The sequence below is a fragment of the Protomyctophum bolini genome (assembly GCF_963924005.1).
Source record: "Protomyctophum bolini genome assembly, chromosome: 21".
Taxonomy (NCBI): Eukaryota; Metazoa; Chordata; class Actinopteri; order Myctophiformes; family Myctophidae; genus Protomyctophum; species Protomyctophum bolini.
Window position 1 is genome coordinate 32327672 of NC_137882.1, and position 10280 is coordinate 32337951.

Here is a 10280-nt window from a genome sequence, read left to right on the forward strand (position 1 = left end):
GTAATCTCATTTTGTTTACCACTAACGCTAAGTACATTAGCATCTGCAAGGCCCTGTCTCTGTTTGCTCAATTCACCCCTACTGTACTGGCTTTAAGCCAAACAGGGGACTAATGTTATGAAATGAGGGTATAACCAGCTGTATATTCATGAACAACTTGGCCCTAATCTGACACTGTGAGGCACATATCTGGGAGAGCAGAAAACTCAGAGTGCAAACTGACAGAGAGAGGAAGTTATGCGCCAGTGAATGGAGATGTCAATGTCTCTCTTAGAATCTTCGCATTTCCACATTTCTTTCTCTCTCTCTCTGTCTCTCTGTCTCTCTCTCTCTCTCTCTCTCTCTCTCTCTCTCTCTCTCTCTCTCTCTCGTGAGTCACAGCAAGCATGATTGGGAAGAGCAAGCCTCACTTTTCAGGAAAAAACAACAACAACAACAACAACAACAACAACAACCCCAAAAGTGGTTGGGTCCGGGTCGCTCTATAGCGATGTGGTGGCCAACGCTGAGGTTTACGGGTAATTTGACCCTTTAAGAATGGAGGAAGTGACATCAGGGTCATAGGTGACGGTGCCTATAGTATATGGGTCCACTCATGGTAGCCATTATGAGAGTGAATAATAGGGCCTGTATCAGGTCTCACCTGTTCTATAGTTGTCCTTGTTTGTGCACAGTTCCATGAGGTTGAACACAACGCGAGTTCCCACCAATCTATAACACGTGGCGTCCATGCCTCATTAAGCACCCTCATCATGGCTGAACACTTGAAGCTCTACAAGCTCATCCTTATTGAACTGATAAGGAGGGACACAACACGTTTTGTTTCCGGATTTCGGGAATCAATCAATGACGTGCATGCACACACACACACGCACACGCACACACACACACACACACACACACACACACACACACACACACACACACACACACACACACACACACACACACACACACACACACACACGTACACGCAGTGCACGTTCAAACTGCTCATACTAGGTTGTTAATGACTTTGAAGTTAGGAATATGGATGCTGGGGTTCAAGTGGTTAATATAATATACAAAATCAGACCTGTCTGAAGTGAGTGGTGCTGTTGGGTGTCGACTATTGGTTGTCGGACTAATTGCTTGTCTGACTATTGGTTGTCAAGGGTGCAGTACTTAGTTCAGACTATAGTCATTGTTCCGACAAACGACAACCTATACCTCAAACCCTATAACCTAACCATAACCGCAAGCACGGAATTACGTGTGAATTACGTGTGAAGCACGAACAGCGCCTGTTGGTACCCTAAACAGACATATAGGGACCGGGACCCTAAACAGACATAGGGACTGGGACCCTAAACAGACATAGGGAAACACATTGCTGTTCATTGGTGTGGCTGCACCACTCAAAAACATTACATGGATTTAAAATAAAGGACGCCTGGTCTGGTGTCCCATAATTTAATTTGAGTTGCAACCCTATACTCCTACTTCCAGACTAAAATAGATCAGCAAGTTGTCCTTAAATCAGGTGCACAGTTTAAACACTTATTTTGTAATTCACCTATTAAAAGAATTGTCAATATACAAACACAACACGATGTGACACGTTGTGAGCCTGTAGATCGACCATTTCCAAAAACATTTGGAAAACAAATTTAACAACAAATCTTCTCTTGCAAAAAAAATAAAATAAATAGATAGCTCTATAGTTCAACAATGAATAAATGTGTATCCCGTCATCATTATTATAACATTCATATGAAATATCTTCCAAGGAAAGTTTCAAATGTTTTCAGCATGGAAGTTAAAAAGTAAAGAAAAATATTTGTCAATGTTGTACTATATTGTGCTATTTTTGAGTGGTGCAACCACTCCAAGGAACAGCAATGCTGCTGCACTGTTGCCTGCTAATGAGAGAGAGAGGGGGGGGGGGAGGGAGTTGCACCACTCAGTACACATGGGTGTGTTTTTCATTTCTGTACATCTGAGTCTGAATTGGTCAATGGTCATGTATGCCAGTGGTTCTCAAACATTTAATTTCAAGGACCCCCAAATTGTATTCGGCCACACGGACCCCCATGAGAAAATATATTGTGCCCGGGACAAGAGTTTCAACATAAAAAAAGTGCAGATCTACAAGCTCACAACCCTTCACATCACAACACGTCGCGAGCTTGTTTAGGTCGGCCATTTTCAAACTAAAACAGCTATAGGTGTTTAAACTGTTCTTCATTTTGCAGGGTGACCCCCCATGGAATCCCCTCAAGGAGCCTTGGAGAATCACAGACACCACTGTGTCTTTAATTCAAAATGTCTGTCATTAATTGTCTGGCCGTTATATATAAGCAAAGCAGCCCTGCTTTATTATCACGGCATGCTTAATGACTGGCCAGGCTGCTGCCAATGCAAACACAATGATTAGCGGGATTGTTAAGGAACACTGCTTCATTTGACACAGTGGACCTGGTGCCATTGTGTTGCTAATGCGTCTGCCCAGCATGAGCCCCATTGCCTGACACATTTACTGTCTGTGGAGATAATAGGCCCACACTGACTTCACACAGTAAACACAGTGAGCACACAGGGGCCGCACTGGGCCTGTCCAACTGCAGAGGTTAATTCACCCCCACTTTGGTCAGCAAAACAAAGACTTGTTTTATTTTGGCCAGTGGTTCGCAAACATTTTCATCCCGAGGACACGTATGCGGAGAAGATTTTGTTCCAGCAGGGCCCCCCCCCCCATACTGTTATATACATATATATTCTCAGAGTTTATTTAAAACATATACCCATGAAGGTGGCACAAGGTGCTGATGCACTGGTGTTGATGCCGAGGTACGTTGGAGGAACGAGCCCTTTTCCCAGCATAGACATGGAAAGGTAGACACCTCATTTGTTCATTCGTACGCACGCACGCACGATTCTGACCAGTCCAGAAAACTTTGCGCTGGAATCCAGTGCCGGCTCCCTATTGGTTCACAAATTGATGTGCCTGCCCATCCCCTCCCCTCCCCAGAAGAGAGGGAACACTGACATTACCAAATGTGGAGTGATGACGCCCCTCTGCACTAGATTGGTTAGGAAAATACAAGGTTCACTCCCCAGGCCCAGGGTAACATATACCAAAGAATTTCCAAAACTTTTCCAGAATATTTTTTACAGGCTTATATAACAATCATGCAATGCAATCACGCAGCCTGTTTGGCGAACAAGTACTATAGCCAAAAACAATGCATATCCACATCTTTTTTTAGGACCCTTGATAAATTCCAAACCTTTTCCAGAGCTGGAAAATTATATTTTTTTCTATTTTCAAAATATTTCCATGAATTTCATGACCGTGGGAACGCTGACTCCCACGCCTAGACCAGATTTCCTGGGCCCTTCCCTCAGGAAGGAATTCCAGAGGCAATAATGCAGAGGTATAATATAGGCTATGGCACTTTGCATTGTGAGAGGCAACAGACAGGCTCCTTCACTGACATCAAAAGATGGACTGAGCTGAATGCACTCACTCTCTATTCAATTTGAATAAAAACAACATTGAATAAAAATGCCAATACCACAGCCGTTTCTTGTTTTGTTAAATTAGCATATTTCTTATGCTATTATTCTATTACTTATATAATTATTAGACTGAAGAATCAAATTAAAGGAGAATTCCATACTAAAAGGCTTTCTTACCTTTCTTTGTAGTTTGTTACGTCCCCACCAAAGAGGTCCAGGTGTTATTTTGTGCAAAAGCTCCTTATTGGCTATTTCCCCTACCATAAGCCCTTAATGAATTGCATTGAATTGAATGGGAATTGAATGGGGCTATGGGGTGTTCATTTGCGGCTAATTTGCTTATTTCCATCGCTCAAAATGATAATTTCTTTGTATATATCCTCTTTTCATAATGTAAATAATATCCCAAGCGGCACACTTTACTACTTCTTTCGATGGAAATAAGCGAATTAGCATAACACCCCATAGCCGCATTCAATGCAATGCAATTCATTGAGGGCTTATGGTAGGTGTGAAGTTGCCCGAGGGCCAAGGCTCCAAAAACAGTCAGCGATGCTTTTTGGTGGTTTTTATTGCTCAAAACCTCCAGCTCCAGTGTCGATATTCACAAAAGAAAAATCAAACAGCAAAAAGAATACTGGCCAAAATACAAAACAAAGAACTCAAAACGACTTAATGGACAACGTATGAAAAAGGAAAAAATAACAAACGACACTAGGCTATGCCCTTGGCATGGGCCCTAGCAGCTCTCTCACGGGGATGTCAGCATGATGCCTGCCCCAGCATAACTGACTAGCTCTGCCTGCAGTCTCCCCTTTATAGGAGAGGATCCTACCACCCACCGAGAAGCAATTAAATATAAACAGTAGATCTACAAGCTCACAGCTATCAGCTGAACCTGAATAGGTAACCCCACACCTAGATGTTCTATTTTAGATTATACATCATATGGGGTTACATTCATTTCCCCCGATAATAGACATACTTTACACTTGACCTTGTGGAACACCCCTACTCCTCCACAGTACTTGGCACCTTCCCCCCTTCTTAAAGTGCCAGTACTGGAAAGGCCATACAAACACTGAGGTTGCAATAAACACAGGTTAATAAACAGAATGTTTTCCCTTTGTGTATCATTTCATTTGTACATCCTGTAAATGCATACATCAACAGTATTGACATTATATGATATGATTATATGGACCTGTCTGCCCCACTACCCACAGTCTGTGTGGTGTGTGCGTGCGTGCAATGTCCTTAATCAGTGTGTGTGTGTGTGTGTGTGTGTGTGTGTGTGTGTGTGTATAGGGCACGGGCTGCCCCGTGACAGTAGGGAAAATAGCCAATAAGGAGTTTTTGCACAAAAGAACACCTGGACCTCTTTGGTGGGGACGTAACAACTACAAAGAAAGGTAAGAAAGCATTCTAGCATGGAATTCTCCTTTAAGCCAAAGACTTGTTATAGAGATAATATTGTTACATATAGCTGAATTTTCTATTCATGCAGAAGAGGCGTTATAAACACATGGTCCTGACCACTGCCTGTGGCTGGCCATGGACTTGTGGAACTACCATGTGGATTTTTACCTCTGTTAGTTGTGTGATATTTGGTGTAGTTGTGTCAACAGGCTTTACTTTTCCTTTGGATCTAGTCTGTTTGCACCATGTGCAATGCCCTTGACACTCTTTTGCACCCATCCATATAGCTGCTGCTTTGTGGAACTACCGAAATGCCACCACCTCAGTCATAAACTGCCACACTTGCCAAACTCTGTAAAGGGGATAATATAATGTCACTTGTTAAAACATGTCACCATATTGTATACCCAAATTACAAAAGCAATAATATTGGTTCACATGAAAGTTTCCTTATACCCAGTGTTAAGCTGAATTACAATAACCAGAATCTCGGCCACTCGCTCACTCACACTTGGTCACTCCAGCATATGGCAGTGTTACAGTGGAATTGGTGTCCTGCTGAAATATGTGACAATCGTGTAGACATCACATAAAGTCAGTGATCTTGTTCCCCCCAGTTTCAGGACACTCAAGGGGAGTTTTTTTTTTTTTTTTTTTACTACATAGCCACTATATACTCTGTGGAATGCACTCCCTCCAGCCCTCAAATCCTTAAATGATCTTGCAAGATTTAGGAAAGACCTTAAATCATGGCTCCATCTTCACACTAACTGGTCATAGTTAGCTTCTGACCCTGGATAGCCCATCTCCCAAGCTCTGGACTCTTCTCTCAGGGTACCTCTTGTCCTATATGTATATCTCCCAGCCTCATATATAAGGATTCTTAAAAAAAAAAAAAAAAGTTTCATGGTTGTTTTGTTTGTACAGTATGTTTGTGTATAGTTTCATGTTACAAGGTGGACCACAATGGAAACAAGCGAAGGCTTGTCCATTTGGCTTTTTTAAAATGATGTCATTTTCTGTAATTTCCTTAAACTGCAAATAACGTATTCTATATCTATCTATCTATCTATCTATCTATCTATCTATCTATCTATCTATCTATCTATCTATCTATCTATCTATCTATCTATCTATCTATCTATCTATCTACCTATCTATCTATCTATCTATCTAGTGTCTGAACATAAATAATTCCCGGTTTGTTTATTGGCAGAGTTCAACATAGCTGAATTTAGGCCACGTATTTAAAGAACTTCATGTAAGTTATGTGAAGACAGAAGTCCACAAGATGGTCCCATATTTTGGCAGCTCACCAATTTCACCGCCTTCAAGCGAAGGCATGCGCCTTAATTCTTCCGTTTTGCTTCCACTTATGCTTCGCAAGGAATCTCGGGAAAGCTTGCCAATGCAATCACGCATCGCCATCGCCTCTCGTTGCCTCCATGTTGCCTTCCGTTGAGATACAGACAGACACCCCAGAGCCAGAACCTATATGTCTATGAGTCTTAGCAGTCTAGCCTGGCATGTCATGCACATTGCAGTTTCACATTGTTGTTTGTCACAAGAGTTGTGAGATGATCAATAATATCAATATCCGTATCAATAATACTTTAACATACGTACAGCTCAGTGACTTTCCAAATGGGGTCCACACAGACCCCCAGGGGTCCTTGAGAAGGTCTTAAAGGTCCTTATAGCCAAATGAGTGCCGGTACTTTAAATGTATTATAATTAGGCCTATACATTCATTTGAAATTATTAATAACAGAAAAATGCATGAGTGAATGTTACAATATTTCAATTTTCCCACAATAATCTATGTCTCATCTACATTATGACAATTAAATTAAATATAAAATTACATTTAAGCCAAAACAATCCACAAATCCACAGCCAAAATGAAAGTCAAATATGGGGGGTCCGTGACATGAGAAAGTCTGAAACCCCTATATAGTAATTGGAACCATGTCCTACTACGTATAGCTATGCTTTAAAAAGAGGGTTTCCACAGCTAAAATAAATTCTTCATTTTCACTCTATACCAGTCAATGGTCTCATTCTCGTCTGCAGGGGCGGCGAGTGGTTTTACACAGCATTGGCCTTTGGGTACGTGAAAACACTTTCCTTTCATGCATTGCTACGGTATATGTATACACATGTTCATCCGGCTATATACGGTAGGATCACATGTTCTGGAGTGATGAAAGCCTGAATGGCTTTTCCTCCCCTTCATGTCTGTTTTCAATCCTTCATGTCTGTGCTTGATTTCTTCCCCATTTCTGTGAGGATCAAACACCAAAAACCCTCGCCGGCTGCGGCTCGCACGGCAAGGCTCATTGAGCGGCCACCAAGGAGCTTCAGCAATGGGAGTATATATATATATTTTTTTTTGCCCCGTGGCAACACAATCTCAATATCCCAGTGTAATTATCGGGACAAGACGTTCCCTTTTCCTCGGCGAAGGCCAACGTTTTTCCTGCCGTGGTGCGTGTAGAGATTTGATTTGATTGAAAAGGGGGGCTATGGCACGTGCTGCGTCTCAGCGGCCTCTCCCCCTCCCGCATTTGTGTAACCGAGCCTGTGTATTATTCCCCAAGCGGCACTTGTTAAGCGGTGGTGTTGTACACTGAATAATAGTATAGATCTATCTCATTTAACAGCTCACGACTCGCTATGCGGATGTGACGTGTTGTCTTCCTGTCGCACCCGACAGGCAGACAAATCCTATATCCTCTACAGCAGTTGTTCTCAAATTAGGGTCCGGTGAGGCGGTGACCCCCCAGGATCACTAGCTATAAGCATCTGTCAATCACAGGGCCCTGAGCACTGACGCTGATTGATTGGCCCTTCCACTTTTTGGTTTCTGAAACCCCCCCCAGCAGTTGGGGCCAGACTGGTCTGCAGATAACACATGATCATGTGAATTCACGCAACCGGGATGGTTTAGCAGGCTATAACTAACTTACTATAGCATACTACTTTAACCCAATTTCATGCTTAAGCTATTCAAAACCAGACGACTTGCAAGCTCACAATACTTTACGATGCAACGCTTGTGAGCCTATACCGGTATATAGTGTAGATCTTTTATTGAAAAAGCTTTGAAAAGTCTTGACATTTTTGAATCATTTAGATTTTTTAGAACAAAAAATAACCTTCTCTTATATCGCTCCCTGGCACAAAATATGTTCAGTCAACTGTCCACCGTCCGTGGCCAAATAATACATACAATTTTTGGGATCCTTGACAATAACATGTTTGAGAACCATAGCGTAACCCTAAAGGAGGAAGATTGTGTATACATTTGCCCATCTGTCACTAAATATGAAAAGAGCTCTGAAATGTTTTGCTAGATGTTAGCTCGCTGCTTCCTGTGTGTCATTGTTGTGTGGCATCTCATTATGTTTTCTTGAAGCAGCACTGCAAAGCCAATGCAGAACTCAAGCCAAAGCCACAGAGGAGACCATATACGTCACACACCGGGTCACCAGAATGTCTTCGGGTTCAGTGGTTCCTGGGGTCTGGAGACACGCACGCACGCACGCACACACACACACACACACACACACACACACACACACACACACACACACACACACACACACACACACACACACACACACACACACACACACACACACACACACACACACACACACACACACACACACACACACACACACACACACACACACACACACACACACACACACACGCTCTACAGGCAAACAATGAATGGTGCGCTGACAAATGCCACAATGTGACGTGTGAGAGAGAGACACACGTTTCATCCACACACGTTATGTCCATTTGGATCATTGATACATTTTCTAGAGTCTCTGCTTTCAAAGCAATTCCAAGGGAAAAACACATGAGACCTGAATCTCCACACATGCAGCTTTGACGGTTAAATATTAACAGGCGTGTCAGTGCTTGAACATTGTGTTACTTTTTAACCTGTGCACGCCTCGTTAAATATTCAACCTAAGGAAAGCAAATACAACATTCCTTTACCTTTAGTTGTATGCCTTTGCCTTGGTGTGACTCATTGCCACACGCTCCCTCCCGCCCCCCCTCCGACTCTCAATCCTCTTTTCGCTCTCTCTCTCTCTCCCTCTCTCTTGTTGACTGTGTCTCACGTTAATTGGTATTTGTCTTGAGCTTTTTCTCCAGCGAGTGTGAAACAACAGACCCTCCCGCATCGTGAATATACAGCTAGCATGTATCCATTATTTTATAGTTCTGACAGCAGGAAACCTTATTAGGCCATGTTGATTCAAGGGGTGACTGTATACCAATCCAATTAGGTGTAATTGGAAGCCTTCAGAGGGACTGGCAGTTTACTGCGTCCGGCAGCACTGCGTCTGGAGGTCTCCTCCTCGCTCTCTGCGTGTGGTGCTAACAACCTTGTCCACGTCTGGAGCCAGTGTCAAACTCCCCGCAATTAGGTGATAATGAGATTGTCATATTAGGCAGCGTGACAACGGAGATCTATTCATGGTGGCCGGGGTGGAGTTGAGGAGGTTTATAGGGTAGAATTAAGGGCGGGGCTCAGACCATATAGCCATGGCAGAGGCTAATTCAGCGAGTCCTCTCGCACAAAAAAAAAACGGGACAATAGCGGCGGCTGGTATATACGGCTATTGTCTCAGGGCTTATAGACCACCGTGGCAAAGTCTTCCGTCACGCGGACAATGGACAGACACTGGTGGCCTTTTGGCTAACATTTTTTTGGATGGACATACAATGCCTGAACTACGGAAAAACGCGCTGTGAAACCATTACATCATCAGCAGACACATAATAGATAGTTAAAGATGGAGTGCCGTGATTTCTTCCCCCCTAAAACATGATAATCAGGAGGAAGATTTGTTTCAAAAAAAGTGTATACAGAAAGTGTTAAAATTATGTTTTTATATGGCCACAGCCACCACACTCGCCTTTTTCAATTAATAGTAATTATATTGTTTTAAACATTCTTCTTTGAAATGATTAAGAAATATCATATCGTTTTGATTTGGGTCAGTTTACGTTTTTTTTCTCCTGAAAAGCTTAAAAAAAAACCACACTTGTGTGAAGTGAGGGGCGCTCTTATCATACATCATCCAATCAAATCATCACATGCCGTGCTACAAACACACCTGTGTGTGTGTGTGTGTGTGTGTGTGTGTGTGTGTGTGTGTGTGTGTGTGTGTTTAAAGCTGTGCACATAGGAGGGGCTATAAAGCGCCCGTCAAAAATGACTTAGGCCATTCGTTTAAGAAGGTATATACATAGAAGGAATACTATATAGGCTATAAATACAATAAGTCGGTGGAGATGATGGACTGCTGTCACTCGTTAATCCGTCTTCACTT